Raw genomic sequence first — 15,540 nt, 5'->3', positions numbered from 1 at the left:
ATATACAAATATATAGTATCCTATTGCGAGATAATAGAAAATATATACATTGAACTGTGGTCCAGTTCCAGCACAGAGCTACTAAACCCTAAGTGATAAGAACACTGGGAGCATCTTTTGTTCTGATATTCGGTCTTCTGCACTGCTTCCTGACAGAGTTCCTAAATAGCTTTGAATTTCCTTGGGGTTTGTAGCCTCTTTTATTTTAGTGAGGTGAGCTATTGGATGGCTCCTGGATGAGGCCTGGTCTCCAGAAAGACCAAGCCAGGATTAGAAGCTTGGTATTTTCAGCCCCACCACCCATTCTCCAGAGAGGGGGAAAAAGGAATAGAAATGGAATTAATTGATCATTCCTATGTGATGAAGCCTCTATAAAAATCTCAATAGTATGTGGTTTGGAGAGCTTCCAGACAGGTGAACACATCCACCTAGTGGGAGGATGAACCACTCCTGCCTTCAGACCCTCCCAGACCTTGCCCCATGTGTCTTGTCATCTAGCTGTTCATCTGGATCCTTTACATTACACTTTGTTATGTAATAAACTGATAAACGTAACTGTTTCTCTTAATTCTTGATCTGTTATAGCCAATAAGGCAATCCAAGGGGTAGGAGATCATGGGAACCTCCAGTTTGTGGCCAAATCAGACAGAAATCATGGATAATTTGGGAACCTGGTTAATCTGAAGGCGGGGCGGGGGGCAATCTCATAGAACTGAGCCTTTAACCTGTGTGATAGTGTCCAGGTAAATCGTGTCAGTGAAAGTGAAAGTCACCCAGTCGTGTCTGACTCTTTGTGACCGCATGGACTATACAGCCCATGGAATTCTCCAGGCCAGAATACTGGAGTGGGTAGCCTTTCCTTTCTCCAGGGGATCTTCCCAACCCAGGGATCAAACCCAGGCCTCCCACATTGCAGGCAGATTCTTTACCAGCTGAGCCGCAAGGGAAGCCCTTGTGTCAAGATTGTATTAAATTGTAGGACGCCCAGCTCATGTCATAGAGAATTGCTTGAGGTGGGGAAATTTCCCATGTATCTGGTGTCAGAAGTGTTGTAAATGTGATTGATAGTGAAGGAGATGGAGGAGAAAGAGTGAGTTTTTCCTAATTACCTATACCTTGTTTTATTCTTTTAATAATATATCAGAAATATTTCCATGTCACCACATACAGATCTTAAGATCTTTTAATCATTGGATGTGCCATAATTTATTTAACCACTGCCCCATTGATGAACATTTAAATAATTTCTGGTTGTTACTATAAACAGTGTCTCTATGAACATTTTTATACATGTATCATTGGAAATTTGTATTGCTCTATCTTAGGACAAATTCCTGTAACTGAAGTTGCTAGGTTAAAGTATATATACATTTAAAAATTGGGTTAGATGTTGCCAAATTGTAACCTCCAAACAGTTGTTCCATTTCCACCAACAGTAAAAGTTCACTTATACCCTTGTCAAAATGAAGTTTTATCACACTTCCAAGTTTTTGTCAATCTGGTAGATAAAAATGGTATCACATTGTTATTATTTCCATTTTTTCTAAGTATTAATGAAATTGTATTTTTTCCAGGTAGTTTCGCCATTCTTATTTTCTTTATGAAATACCTGTTCATATTCTTTGCCCTTTTTCCTGTTCATTTTTTCCTTGTTAAACTGTAAGATCTCTTTATACAGTAACAAAATAAACACTTTGTGTTGTGTTACAACTAATTATTTTCTTCTGTGCCATTTGTCTTTTGGCTCAATTTATAGTATTTTCTTGTTGCTTTTGTCATATTTGTTTTTACCATTAAAAAGTTTCAGGTATTTTACACTAAAGCATTTCTTAGCACTTTCCTTTTTTGGTTTCTGAGTTTTGTCTATGTTTTCAATATTAGCTGTCTTACAAGATGGGTCTCTTTACAGTTGCCTAAGCTTTAGTGTACCAAGGCATGATTTGCATTTTACTACATCAAAAGTATAGGCTAAAAAAACTGGATTTGGAGGACTTTCCTAGTGGTCCAGTGGTTAAAACTTCACCTTCCAATGCAGGGAACATGGGTTCAATTTCTGTGGGGGAAATAAGGTCTTACATACTGTGAAAGTGAACATGTTAGTCACTCAGTTGTGTCTGGCTCTTTGGGACCCCAAGGACTGTAGCACCAGGAGCACCAGGCTCCTCTGTCCATGGAATTCTCCAGGCAAGAATACTTCTCCAGGGAGATCTTCCCAACCCAGGGATCAAACCCAGATTTCCCACATTGCAGGCAGATTCTTTACTGTCTGAGCCAAAATTTTTTTTAATAATAATAAATAAAATGAAAAATAATTAGATTTTACTTTGGAAAGAGAAAATTCACAATATCTTTAACAAAAGGGAGGGCTGAGAGACTCCATTCTCTTAGTGTCCCTGGCTGACCTGCTGGCCTCACAGAATGGTTTTCCAGAGAAGGGAGTTCTGCCCCTCTTTTGGTCTCCTTCTGGTATACAGCAAGTTTGAGAGTAGCCCTATCAGTGAAAGGAATATCCAGACTGTTTTGGCACCAGGCAACCTGGATTTTGGTGTGAGCTGTTTACCAGAGTTGTCTGGGAAACACACACAAGCTGCCCAGCCATTGGCTTTTGATCCTGTGGGGTGTTATGCAAGAGAAAGGAAGCCAGTAGTCACATGAGAAGCTGGGCTTGTGTATAGTTCCTTAGGCTAGGAGAAGCCCCCTTCCACAGCTCCAACCCCTCATACCTGGTATGAGCTAACTCTTTATCCAGGCAACACAGAATGATTTAGAACGCAAGATTTATTTAGAACACAACACAAGATTTATTTAGAACAAGCCTGCTGTTTGTATCATATTAAGTCAGTAAAGAGTCACTCAGTGCAGGTGAGACTAACACTTTTTACCCCCAACATTTCATTTTGAATATTTTCAAACCCATGTAACTCAAAAGAATGATACGATGAACGACCCTATACTCTTCACCCAGATTCACCGACTGTTAACACTTTGTCACCTTTCCTTTATCTCTTTCTATAAACATACACTTTTATCCACTGAAGTGTTTGAAAGTAAGTTGGAATACTTTATGAGGTTTCACTCAAAATAATTCAGCATACCTCTAAGAGTAAAGGCATTCTACATAACTGCAATACTACTTTTAGACCTAGGAAAATTAATGATTCAATATCTTTAATTCCACATTCAAATTCTTCTAATCATCAAAATATCTTTTATAACCATCTTTTCTTTTTTGTCCAAGATCTTAATAAAGTCCATACATTGCATTTGATTCTGTCTCTCAAGTCCAGTGCTCTGAGGTAGACATTTAGCAATGCCTGGAGATACTTTTGATTGTCATGACTGGGAGTGCTACTGGCATCAAGTGGATGGAGGCCCGGGATGCTGCTGAGCATCCTAAAATACACAGGACAACCCCCCACAACAAAAAAGTATTTGGCCCAAAATATCAATTAGGTAACAAGGTAACGAAGCCAGCCTAGACTCAAGTGGTCAATCAATCAACTACCTCTTGATTGGAGTTGCTGCAAAGTCACAGTACAAGACATGTGCCTATTGCACTCAGTCTATCACACTGATATTGTTTACCTCTTCTTGAATAATATCAGGAGGTATACATGTCAGATTGTCCCACTGTTAGTGATGTTAAGTTTGTTACCTGATTAAGTGGTAACTGACAGTTCTCCTTTGGAAAGCTTTCTCTCTCAAATAAACAAAGTGATACTTTGGTGTACTTTGTCTGTCCTGCTTGGTGTTAATTTCCTAGGGCTGCTGTATCAAAGTACCACAGATTGGCTGGCTTAAAACAATGGGAATTTATTGTCTCATCGTCTGGAGACAAGAAGTAAGAAAACAACGTGTTGGTAGGCTCCCTCGGAAACCCTAGAGGAGAATCCTTTCTTGACTCTTGCTTCCAGCTTCTTTTAGCTCCAGACATTCCTTGGTCTGTAACTGCAGCACTTCAATTCAGCCTCCATCATCCTGTGGCATTCTCCATGTGTCCCCATATCGTCCCATGACTATCTTCTTACAAGGACACCAGTCATTGGATTAGGATCCCACCCTTCTACAGCATGACCTCATCTTAACTAATTACATCTCAACAAAATTATTTCCAAATAAGATCACATTCTGAGGGCTGGGGGTAAGATTTCAACATACCTTTTTTTGGAAACGTAATTCAGCCCATGACACCCATCTACCCTTTACCCAAAGGTTTTATCATCCACTGATAGTCCTTGATTGAATAAGTTATTATATTGAGAATTGTACAACAGTGTTCTTCTTAACCCTCATCAATTAGTCAACATTTATGAGCTGGCATTCTTCTGTAAAGAAGATTTTGTTTTTCCCATTTCTCCCCTATCTCTTCTTTCCTCTCCCTCCCAACTTTTCAAATCACTTTGAATATGTGACTTTCTTTTGATACAACCGATTGAATTGTGGTGATCGAATTGTCTCAAATTTAGTTAATTAGAGTCCATAAAGTCAACCATAGGGAAACTGGTGGCTCAGTGGTAAAGAAGCTACCTGCCAATGCAGGAGTGCAGGAAAAACAGGTTTGATCCCTGGGTTGGGAAGATCCCCTGGAAGAGGAAATGGCAGCCCACTCCAGTATTCTTGCCTGGAGAATCCCATGGACAGAGGAGCCTGGTGGGCTACAGTCCATGGGGTCACAAAGAGTTGGACATGACTGAGCAAAGTCAACTTAGCAAGTAAAAGTACAAGTATTTAAATTTGCATTAAATTGAAAATTCTTAAAATCTTACTTCTTCACTAATCTATCCCATAAGACCTACTTCGCTTGTCCAGTTAAGTTGGGGCTCACATATTTCTCCCTGGAGAGGCTCTGATAAGTCTCCTCATCATTCCCAAAGTATAACCATTTAAAAACCCCATCATTTATTGAGTGTTTTACTTTACATATATTCTTTTTGTTGTCATAATAACTGTGCCTTAGTAATGTTACTGTGCTGTGCTGTCCTGTGCTTAGTTGCTCAGTCATGTCCGACTCTTTGCGACACCATCGACTGCAGCCCACCAGGCTCCTCTGTCAATGGGGATTCTCCAGGCAAAAATACTGGAGTGGGTTACCATGCCCTCCTCCAGGGGATCCTCCCAATCCAGGGATCGATCCCAGGTCTCTTATGTTTCCCACATTGCAGGCAGATTCTTTACCATCTGCATAAAGAATCTGGAGTGGGAATTCCAAGAATACTGGAGTGGGTAGCCTATCCCTTCTCCAGGGGATCTTCCTGACCCAGGAATCAACCAGGTCTCCTGCATCGCAGGTGGATTCTTTACCAGCTGAGCTACCAGAGAAGCCCAGTAATCTTCAGTTCAGTTCAGTCGCTGAGTCATGTCTGACTCTTTGCGACCCCATGAATCGCAGCACGCCAGGCCTCCCTGTCCATCACCATCTCCTGGAGTTCACTCAAACTCACATCCATCAAGTTGGTGATGCCATCTAGCCATCTCCTCCTCTGTCATCCCCTTTTCCTCCTGCCCCCAATCCCTCCCAGCATCAGAGTCTTTTCCAATGAGTCAACTCTTCGCATGAGGTAGCCAAAGTACTGGAGTTTCAGCTTTAGCATCATTCCTTCCAAAGAACTCCCAGGGCTGATCTCCTTTAGAATGGACTGGTTGGATCTCCTTGTAGTCCAAGGGACTCTCAAGAGTCTTCTCCAACAACACAGTTCAAAAGCATCAATTCTTACTACATGTGAAATGTGAAATCTGAGGCTCAAAGTGAGACACTAGGAGCAGCATGGATTTTGCAAGCCAATGCTTTGTATATGGGCTCTGTCACCTATTAGGTATGTCATTTGGGGCCTCTGTGGCCTTGGTTTTTTTTTTATCTATACTATGGGAATGATAATATTTTCCTCATAGGTTTGACCCAGCAGCTTATCTAACCTAGAGCAAGTGTTTACTAATTTTCTTCTTTCCATATCCTGATGACAAGCCATGACTTCTAGGTCAGGTTGGATAAATGATTGTGCCACAGAGTCCACTAGCAATTAATCAGGAGTTGATCAATTTTATTAATTCAGAATATGCTCACTACTAATTTAGGTAGCTTTACCTAAGTTTCAGCTAAAATTTACCTTTACTGTATTTAAGGGGGAAAAAAAAGGTTTGTTAATGAACTTCTTAAAAAATATTGTGGGAAGGAGATCTTATCTACTCAACCTAAGAGAATAAGGAGATCTTTTGCATTTGCATAGGAATCTCATTTACAAATCAGTCTTCAGAATATATGGACTCTTTACCTGAAAACAGTACATTCATTCATTCCAAAAATAGTATCGAGCATCTAGCACATGCAATGGTCTAGGCTCTTGAGATACATCAGAGGATAAACTAAATGTTTCTTCCCTTGTTCATCTTCTAATTGGAGGAGACAGATGAAAAACAAGTAAATATGAAAACTGTATAGAGTATTAGAGTAGATAAGTGCTAATGAGAAAAATAAAGCAGGGGTGTACAGGAGGAGATTGCTATTTTAAATAGGGTTGTCATCCTTTAAAAGGTAATAGTTGAGCAAAGACTAGTGGAGGAGAGGAAGTTGGGCATGTGGCCATCCGGGACAACAAATACAAAGGTCCTTGGGCAGGAGTGTGCTTGGCCTTCTGGAGGCATGGAAAGGAGGCCATTGTGGCTAGAGTATAATGAATAAGAGGAAGTATGTTATTTATCTAACACTTAGATAGGCAACCCACTCCAGTATTCTTGCCTGGAAAATCCCATGGAGGGAGGAGCCTGGCAGGCTACAGCCAGAGAGGTCACCAAGAGTCGGACACGACTGAGTGACTAACACTTACCCTTACTAGTAGCACTATTTTAAGCACTTAAAAATATTAACGAATCTTCCCAACAACTTATGACAAGGGTGCTGTTTTTTTTTTTTCTCTTTTCCAGATGAGGAAACTGAGACACAGGAAGGTTAAATAACTGTCTCCAAATCACATAACTCTCAAATGATAGAGATGGAACTGGCACTCAGGTAGTTAGTCTCTAGAGATACTCAAGCTCTTAAGTACCCGGGTATGCTCTCCTGCCTCCTAGTTATTAAAAGATGAGGTCCAATAACTGAAGACTAGAGCCCATAGGTCATTAAAGGCCATTGGTAAATATTCAAATATTTATTCTGAGTGATATGGGGTTTTGAATAAAAGAGTGATACATCTGTTTTTGTTGTTGTCCTGCAAACTCTAGATATGTGTTCCTCTTGGAATTTAATATGCTTATGAAAAGTCAAACGGATTTCAATTTATGGGAACAAAGAAATTTTGATATATATAATTTAGAGATGATGTCCCATCAAATGCCACTTGTGTAAGAGTGATCTTTTCTGTTTTCAGTGTCTAATAGGAACCTTTTTATTGTGTGGATCTAACAATTATTATGTATTTGACTGTGCTGTCTTGGGGTACCAAGGCAACATTATTTCTCTATTTTGAAGGGAAAAAAATGTTTAAAAGCAAATGGTTATGTAAAAGATGTCCTATCTACATACCAAAGGTGATGGGTTATTGGTGCTACTTTCTTAGGGCTTAATGTGTCAGGACCTTAGGGAGCCACTTCAGTGGGGCTCCATGACCCGAAGTGTGGAGTGATCCAGAGCCAGCTGCCCCTGAGAGTAACAAAGGACTCAAGCTCAAGCCACCCAACCTGTTCAAGACAGATTTAGGAGCAGCACATGGCAGAGTCAGCCAGGAGAAAAGAAAGCATTGGGAAGATTACGCAGTCATCCAAGAATGATATTAATGACTGTAATTGCCATAATTTACTTAGCATTTACTGTATGCCTAGCATCATGCCAAATACTTTACAAGCATGAGCTATATAGTATCATCATCCCCATATTGTGAGTAAAGAAACTGGCTTAAAGAGATTAAGTAAATTGCATAAGATCATATACAGCTGTGACTTAAGCACAGCTCTGCCAGTCTCCAGAGCCCATATTGAGACTCATTTATTCTATGCTGTCTAGGAATGTACTTGTCTCTGATTATTCCTTCTGTAACCCTCAGAACACTATCTTCCTGGAGGTGGTTCTAGTTCTGTCTCAGCCACGACTGCAGCTAGCTTGCTTTGTTTGGATACATGGAATCCTGCTACCTGGGGCTGGAACTTATCTGCCACTCTCCCAGACTGGCCCTCCCCACTGAGCAACTAGGCTCATCAGCTACACACCATGGATTTCTGGCTTCTCTCTCTGCTCCCCAACTAGGACTAGAGGCCATGCCATAGAGCATTGGCTGTGGCTTGCTAAGAGACTATTAATAGGAACAAATGACATAACTTAGAAGTATGAGGAAAGAAACTCTTGATGCGGTACATTTTGATCACTGGGAAATAGGAGATGGAAGATAACCATGAAGATGGGTTACTTTTACTTTCTCTGTCCCAAGAACTTACCTGAGCGTGTTTTTGCCATGCAGAATGTCTAGAGAGATTCTGCATGCACAGGCAGGTGTACCTACTGCCTCTGTAGATTCTTCAAACGTCACCTTGCATCGCTTCCTCTCTTTCTCAGCCTCTCTTCCCTTTTTCTCTCACTCTTACTGCCCTAGGATTACATCTTCTAAGTAAAACATTAGCATTAATTCTTGCTTTGAGCTCTGTTTTTCTAGAAAATATAGGCTAAGACATTCAGACTCATTTTCTCGCAGTGGAACCATCAGATCCTACCCTCCCTTAGCTCAGCGCCAAGCTTCCAAAAAAAATGTATTCTAAAAGAATAGCTGGTAAAAATATTGTCAGTCTTATTACTTTGTCTGATAGAATTCATGTATTCCTCCAAATACATACCGCCACCTTTGATAGTAAAAATATTCTGAACCAGTGGCTCAAAACCAGTCTCGATCCTAAATCTACTCTTGCTCTGAAGTTCTTACAAGAACTCTCCCTTTCTTCCCAGTCTTGTTCTGGCTTGGTTCCCCATTATTCTAACTTATGCTATTATAACACCTTCCTAATTTGTCTTTCTGTTTCCACATTTTCCTACTTCTGATCCAATCTGAATACCACTGCCATCAGATAAATAGCCCTAAAAACTGATTTTATCTTGCTCTCCCACTTTCAAAAAACTTTCAGAAACTTTTCACTGCACATAAAATAATGTTTAAAGTTCCTTCTAAAACAAATCTTCACTCAAGGCCCTCCACAAACTGTTGTGACCTACATTTCCAGCTTTAATGCCAATGATAATGTTTCTCCATTTTAATTACACCATTAGCTATTCTGGGCTGCTTGCTTTTTCCAAACATGTGTTGTGCTTTTCAGAGACCACCATGCCTCTGCTATTGAGCTAGGCAACAGAAGGACTTGTGAGTTTTGATAACCACCCTGGGAAGTGTCAGAATGCTTGCCACACCCATAACCACTTCTCAGGGATATCTAATTGACAGAACACTGAATTATGTATCAATTTATTCTGCCATTTCAAGCAAAACCATTTAGTCCAGGAGCAGGCACCTACCCTAGAGCAGTACACTTATGTTCATATAACAACTTGTCAGAGGAAGTTCTTCCTAACTGCCTATACTTGATGGTGAGCAGCCAAACCAGTCAGGCCCTTTGGAGGGTTGAATATGAAATACAAAGAGGGAGTCAGCAGTGGGGAGAAACAAAAAGATTCACAGAGGGAAGAAAGCTGACATCACATGGCAGCAGAAACCATGAGCAATATAAACTGTGAGACAGAGAAAAGAATAGAAAGTACTTAGTAGCAAGGGCAACAGAATAGAGTCACAATAATAGCAGATAATTAGAGTACAAAGCAACAGATATTTACTGCCAAAGAGCTTGCAAGATAACCCAGCTGCTATGGCTGTCTTGTGTGCTGAATCACCTTTCAGTCCCCACTGGTCATTACTTAAACTTAGATGGAGGCAACTTGAGTCTATCTCTGTCCTGAAAATTAAATTTTTGCCTCCTGGTGTCTGTATCAGTCAAGATCATGGCAGGAAACTCACACTCCGCTGGGATTTTGACAATAATTTAATGAAGACACTATTTACGAAGGTGTAGGCAGGGTTTCTGGAGCGAAGGAAGTATTGAGGCACCCAAGGACTAGCGAGAGTTGAAACCCAGGGCTGAAGCGACAAGGGGTGGAAAAGGTGTTATGAGAGTCCTGAAGGAGCTCGAGCTGCAAAAGGGCATAGCTGCTGCCAGAACCTGGTGCTAAAGCAGAAGAAGGAAGAAGAAATAGCTTAACCTCTTCTTTCCTCCTACCCTTTGATACTTGCTGATGCCTCCTATTGGCTAAACCCAACAGTAAGCAAGAGGGCAATGGAGCCCAGGCGAGTCATCTGTAGATAACAGCCTCAGGGGGCACAGAGCAGGGAATAGGAGGATAGGAGGCTGTCGTGGGCTACCTAGTGCACCTCGACAAAATATATCCACATGCTACTGCCTGGGACCTGAGGAAATTATAGTGTATGCAAAGGACGTGACTGAGTTCAGGATCCTGATGGAAGAGTGCACGTATCCTAGTTTACATGGGTGGGCCCTGAGTGCAATCACATGTATCCTAAAAGAGAAGCAGCCGGAGTTCTGAGAGAGAAGAGGAGGAAGCAGCATGTCCACAGAATCAGAACTAGAGTCAAGTGGCCATAAGCCAGGGAATCCTGAAGCCATCAGAAGCTGCAAGAGACCAGGAACAGATTCATCCTTAGAGCCTTTGGAGGGAGCCTGGCAATGCCAAAGCCTTGATTTCAGGCTTCTGGCCTCCAGACCTTTGAGAAAATAAAATTATGTTGTTGTTAGCCACCCAGTTTGGTAATTTGTTACAGCAGTCACAAGAAACTAATACAGGGGCCAAACAGAGAATAAGGAGCGCAAAATCTATTCATCTCAAATGCTGTGTTGACTAGCATGATATCCCCGGTCACTTAGACTGGAAATTCTTTTGCCTACCTTCGGTATTCCCTTTGGTACTTCTTTTTGGACCACTCATATGATTCAGATAAAAAGCTCCCTAGTTATAGTTACTTTTGCATACAAATATTTTTTCCTCCTAACTAGATTATAAATTCTCCTTTAGAACAAGAACCTTGTCTTGCCCATCTTTGTATCCCATGAAAATCCTAGCACAGTACTTTGAACAGAGTGCACAGTCTGTAATTGGTAAATGAGAAAGAAAGCTTCCATTTGTCCATCCATAAATGGAAAATAACAATTTCCACTGACTTGCCTTTCAGAGATAATAATGGCAGTGTTTCCTGGAAACAATTTCTGTACCTGTAATAGAATGATAGAACTGAAACACCCATTCCTGCTGGAGCAGTTCCTTTAAAAAAAAAAGAAAAACCATTTGGTTTTAGCGTGTTATCTATCCCATGTGGAGCTAAACCTGCTTGCAGTTTTACCCCAAGGAGGAAAAGGCAAGATAATTGAGAAAATATTAGAGCTGAATATTGTTTTTTTCTCAGGAATTCTAATTCATCAAATAAATATTTATCAAAAGACTATTATGTTAAAGTACAGTCCATAAATGCTGGGGGAATACACACACATGTACACACACATAGAATATGCTGTAATTCCAAGTTAGTAGCTGCCACACAACATGATGAATGCTTTTTATAAAAACAAGATGCTACGGGACCAGAAGGAACTCTATCGATGGAAGGTTTCACCAAAAAAAAAAAAAGGTCACATTCAAGCTGGTCTTTTAGGACTTTATCAGGCAGAGCAAAGTCAAGAACACTTGGGGACCAAGAGAAATAACTTTGCTTGAGTTGTTGCCAAGCAAACCACACCCTCAGTTCAGCCCTGTTGTATCCACAAAGACCTATTTTTATTCATTATCCTCATAGTTTCTTTTCAAGAGAGGAAGAGAATGCTGGGTACTTCCCTGTTTTGCACCTAGGTTATTTTATATGTCACTGACAGATTATCAGGAGAGAAAGCAGAGGTTGACTTCTGACAAGTCAAATAATGATGAGTCCAAGTAGCCATCCTATAATGAGTTAATGAAAACTCTTGCCTTTCCTGAGCTTCTCCCTCATTTCTGAAAACTGAGGCAGGCTATGCTGTGAGAGTGTGTGATACCAGGGCATAAATAGCTCTGAGGAAAGCAGGCAAGGAATGAAACCTCTCCCTGGTCTCACTGCTCCAAATCAGGAGGCCCTTCTTTGTGGCAAAGCCCCCTTGAAGGAGGATTATGGCTGAAGCCCTCTGTCCTCCCCTAGACTGACCTTCATATGGCTCCTTGAGGAACAGTTCTGTCCAGGGCACCGCCCAGTGTTTCTCCCAGCCCAGCCCTGCTGGGCCTCTGAGACCAGAACTGTGCTGCGTATGAGTGGGAGGAGAAAAGTCGGGAAAGCAGCCAGCAGACAGGGAAAGAGCAACCTAAACCCACCAAGGGGCAGAGGGTTCCCCATCCTCACCCTCCAGTTTCCACTGGAAAACAAGGAAGCCAGGCAATCAGAATCCAGCCTGAAAGTACCTATCGCTTGTCTTTGTTTTCTCAAGAAGCCTCTACCTTCCAGACCTTGCCAGGAAGCCGGCGGCATTTTCATGAAGCAGTAATAACAAGGACAGAGCGTTCTAGCCTGCTGGAGCCTGCTGGCTGGTCACTCTTTCCACTGCCTTTTGTTTTCATGCAGCATTCCCTCACTTGCTTCTCAGATTCCTCAGGGCTTTGAAAAAGCCACAAATGCTCCACACAGTGACACCACCCAGCGGGCTGGCAGACATCGCTGACACGCACCCTGCCCTAAGCAATGGCACGTATGCAAGTCCTGACAGCTGGCACCCAGCCACACACCTACTGAGAGGCAAGATGGCTCCCAGAAAGCTAACATAGTCTCCCATCAACCCAGCTGTCACAGGTGGGACTTTAAGTCCCCAGTCAGTGGGCTGGTCAATCATACACCCAACATCTACAACATATGCTGGGCAGTGGTACTTCTCTACCCATCTTCAAGGATCTAAGTGCAGATAAATCAATCTACCCAATATAGATGTTACCAACAAAGTGCTAGAGCCCTTTCACCATACCAGTTCACATACTGATGTACAGACTGTGCATACTTACATAGAGCTGGTGCTCTCAATGATACGAATTTATTCATAATCACTGGGCTTCAGTATCACCTGTGGCCTGTTTCAAACCACACTCCAGAGTTACCCTAACAGAATCTGTGAAAATAGGACCCAGATATGTGTAGCTTTTTAAAAAAAACTTGACACTGTTGGTCAGACTGTAAAATGAGAGAAATTCTCATATATCATTGATGAGAGTAAGAAGTAGTTCAGCATCTGTGGAGAATAATCTAGAGAGCAATCTAGTGAAGTTGAGAATGCATAGTCTATTCCTTAATAACTTTCATTCTAGGTATACTCCCTAGAAGAACTCTTATACAGGAGCCTATGGAGGCATACGCCAGAACATTTATTATATAACAATTTGAAATAGCAAAAAACTAGACATAACAAATATCTACCTATAGATCATCCGTTCTAGAATATTTATACAATGAGACTATATTGTAGTACTATATGTTATTACTCTGTTATAAAAAATGAACTAGCTCTACAAGTATCACATGGATAAATCTTAAAAGCATGATGTTGAAAAAAGTTCTAGAAAAATATGTACACCATTTATGTACATGTTTAAACACCCAAAATATATATATTTGTAGCAAAAATGTAAAAACATGTGGGAAGGATTCTCACTGTCTTTAAGAGACTGGCTATCTCTGAGGAGAGATGGAATGAAAGGGCCTTTTTTTGTAACTAACATGTTTTACTTATAGCTTAAAAATCTTAAGCAAATATGGCAAGTTGATATCATTTATTAAATCTGGATAATACATATATGTTGTACAGGTAACTCTGAGGGTCATCCATAGCAGAGAGATCTCTTGAAATTTTTAGGATTCTCAAATATTGAAATTCAAAGTTTGTTTATAGGGATGGCTCATATCAGTGAGCCTTCAGATTCTTTCTACTCTGTTTTTTTCAGACTCGCCAACTTTTAACTGTCTCTCCATCCCCTGAACTTTTCTAGAGCTCTAATTATCTGTAGTGTTCATTTGGTAATTCTGTACTTTCCTGCACATTGCTGAAACAGGCAGTTATTCACTCAATAAGTTTATGTCTTATTTCTTGAATTACGCTATCAGCTTCTTCAGAATAGGGATCATATCTTGTTCATTTTTGTATTTTTTATAATATTTAACACAGATTAAGCAGTAAAGCATATGAGTAAGAATATAAGATAAAAACAAGTTCAGAAATGTGGCAGGATATAAGAACAATATACAAAAATCAATTGTATTTCTATACAATACCAATGAACAGTCAGAAAATGAAATTCAATGCAATCCTCTCCATATCTTACTGCTTTTTCTTTTTTCCTTTTTTCTCTTCTTTTAAATTTTTTTTTTTCAGAAATCATCAAGCTGATGCTACATTTCATATGGAAATGTAACTCAGAATAACCAAAACATTTTGGAAAAGGAAGAATAAATTTGGAAGATACACATTTCCTGACTTCTGAACTTACAAAAAACCTACAGAAATCAAGGTATAAGGCATAAGAACTCATGTTTAGATCAAAGGAATAGAACTGAATGTCCAGAAATAAACCATCATGCACATGGTCAGTTTATTTTTTTTGACAAGGGACCCAAGACAATTCAATAGGCAAAAGGTAGTTTTCTCAATAAATACTGCTGGAACAACTGGGTTCAGTTCAGTTCAGTTCAGTTTCTCAGTTGTGTCCACTGGGTATCCGTGTGTAAAAGAATGAAGTTGGGCTATACCTTACACCATACAAATAAATTAACTCAAAATGGATCATAGACCTAAATGTAAGAGCTAAAACTACAAAACTCCTAGAAGAAAACAGAGAAAATGTTTATGACCTTGGATATGGCAAGATTTCTTAGATATGCTGCCAAAAGCAGATGGGACAAAAAAATAAATAAATCAGACTTCAAAATTAAAAACTTTTGGGCTTCACAGAACACCACCAAGAAAGTAAAAGGACAACAACAGAATGGTAGAAAACCTTTGCAAATTGTATATCGACAAGGAACTTATATCTAGAATATATACAAATGTATTATGACTCAATAATAATAAGACAACCCAGTTAAATCATGGGCAAGGAATTTGAATGAAATTCCTCCAAAGAATCTACACAAATTGCCAATACGCACAAGAAGAGACACTAAGCATCACTAGTCATTAGGGAAATGCCAGTCAAAACCTCACAAGGGATAGCTCTTCACGCCCACAAGGATGGCTATAATAAGAACAGACAATAACAAGTGTTTGTAAGGATATAGAGAAATTGGAACCCTCATATACTGTGGGTGGGCATGTAAAATGATGCAGCCACTTTGGAAAACAGTTTGGTAGTTTCTCAAAATTGTAAGCATGGACTTACTATAATACTCATCAATTCCACTCCCAGGCACATACTCAAGAGAAATGAAAATGTAGCTCCACACAAAAGCTTATACATGAACGTTCATAGCAGGGTTATTTACAGTGGTTAAAAAGTGGAGACAACCC

At 40.2% G+C, this 15,540-nt stretch overlaps 1 protein-coding gene across 4 annotated transcripts in view; it reads right to left on the bottom strand.

Annotated features, from left to right (window-relative positions):
• Positions 1 to 15,540, bottom strand: part of MKLN1 (muskelin 1) — a 377,726-nt gene that overhangs the window by 223,561 nt on the left and 138,625 nt on the right. The gene's annotated exons all lie outside the window — the stretch shown is intronic.

Source organism: Ovis canadensis, chromosome 4, assembly GCF_042477335.2.
Source record: "Ovis canadensis isolate MfBH-ARS-UI-01 breed Bighorn chromosome 4, ARS-UI_OviCan_v2, whole genome shotgun sequence".
In the NCBI taxonomy this organism is placed as follows: Eukaryota; Metazoa; Chordata; class Mammalia; order Artiodactyla; family Bovidae; genus Ovis; species Ovis canadensis.
The sequence above is the reverse complement of the archived record's forward strand: the minus strand, read 5'-3'. Positions and strand labels throughout refer to the sequence as shown.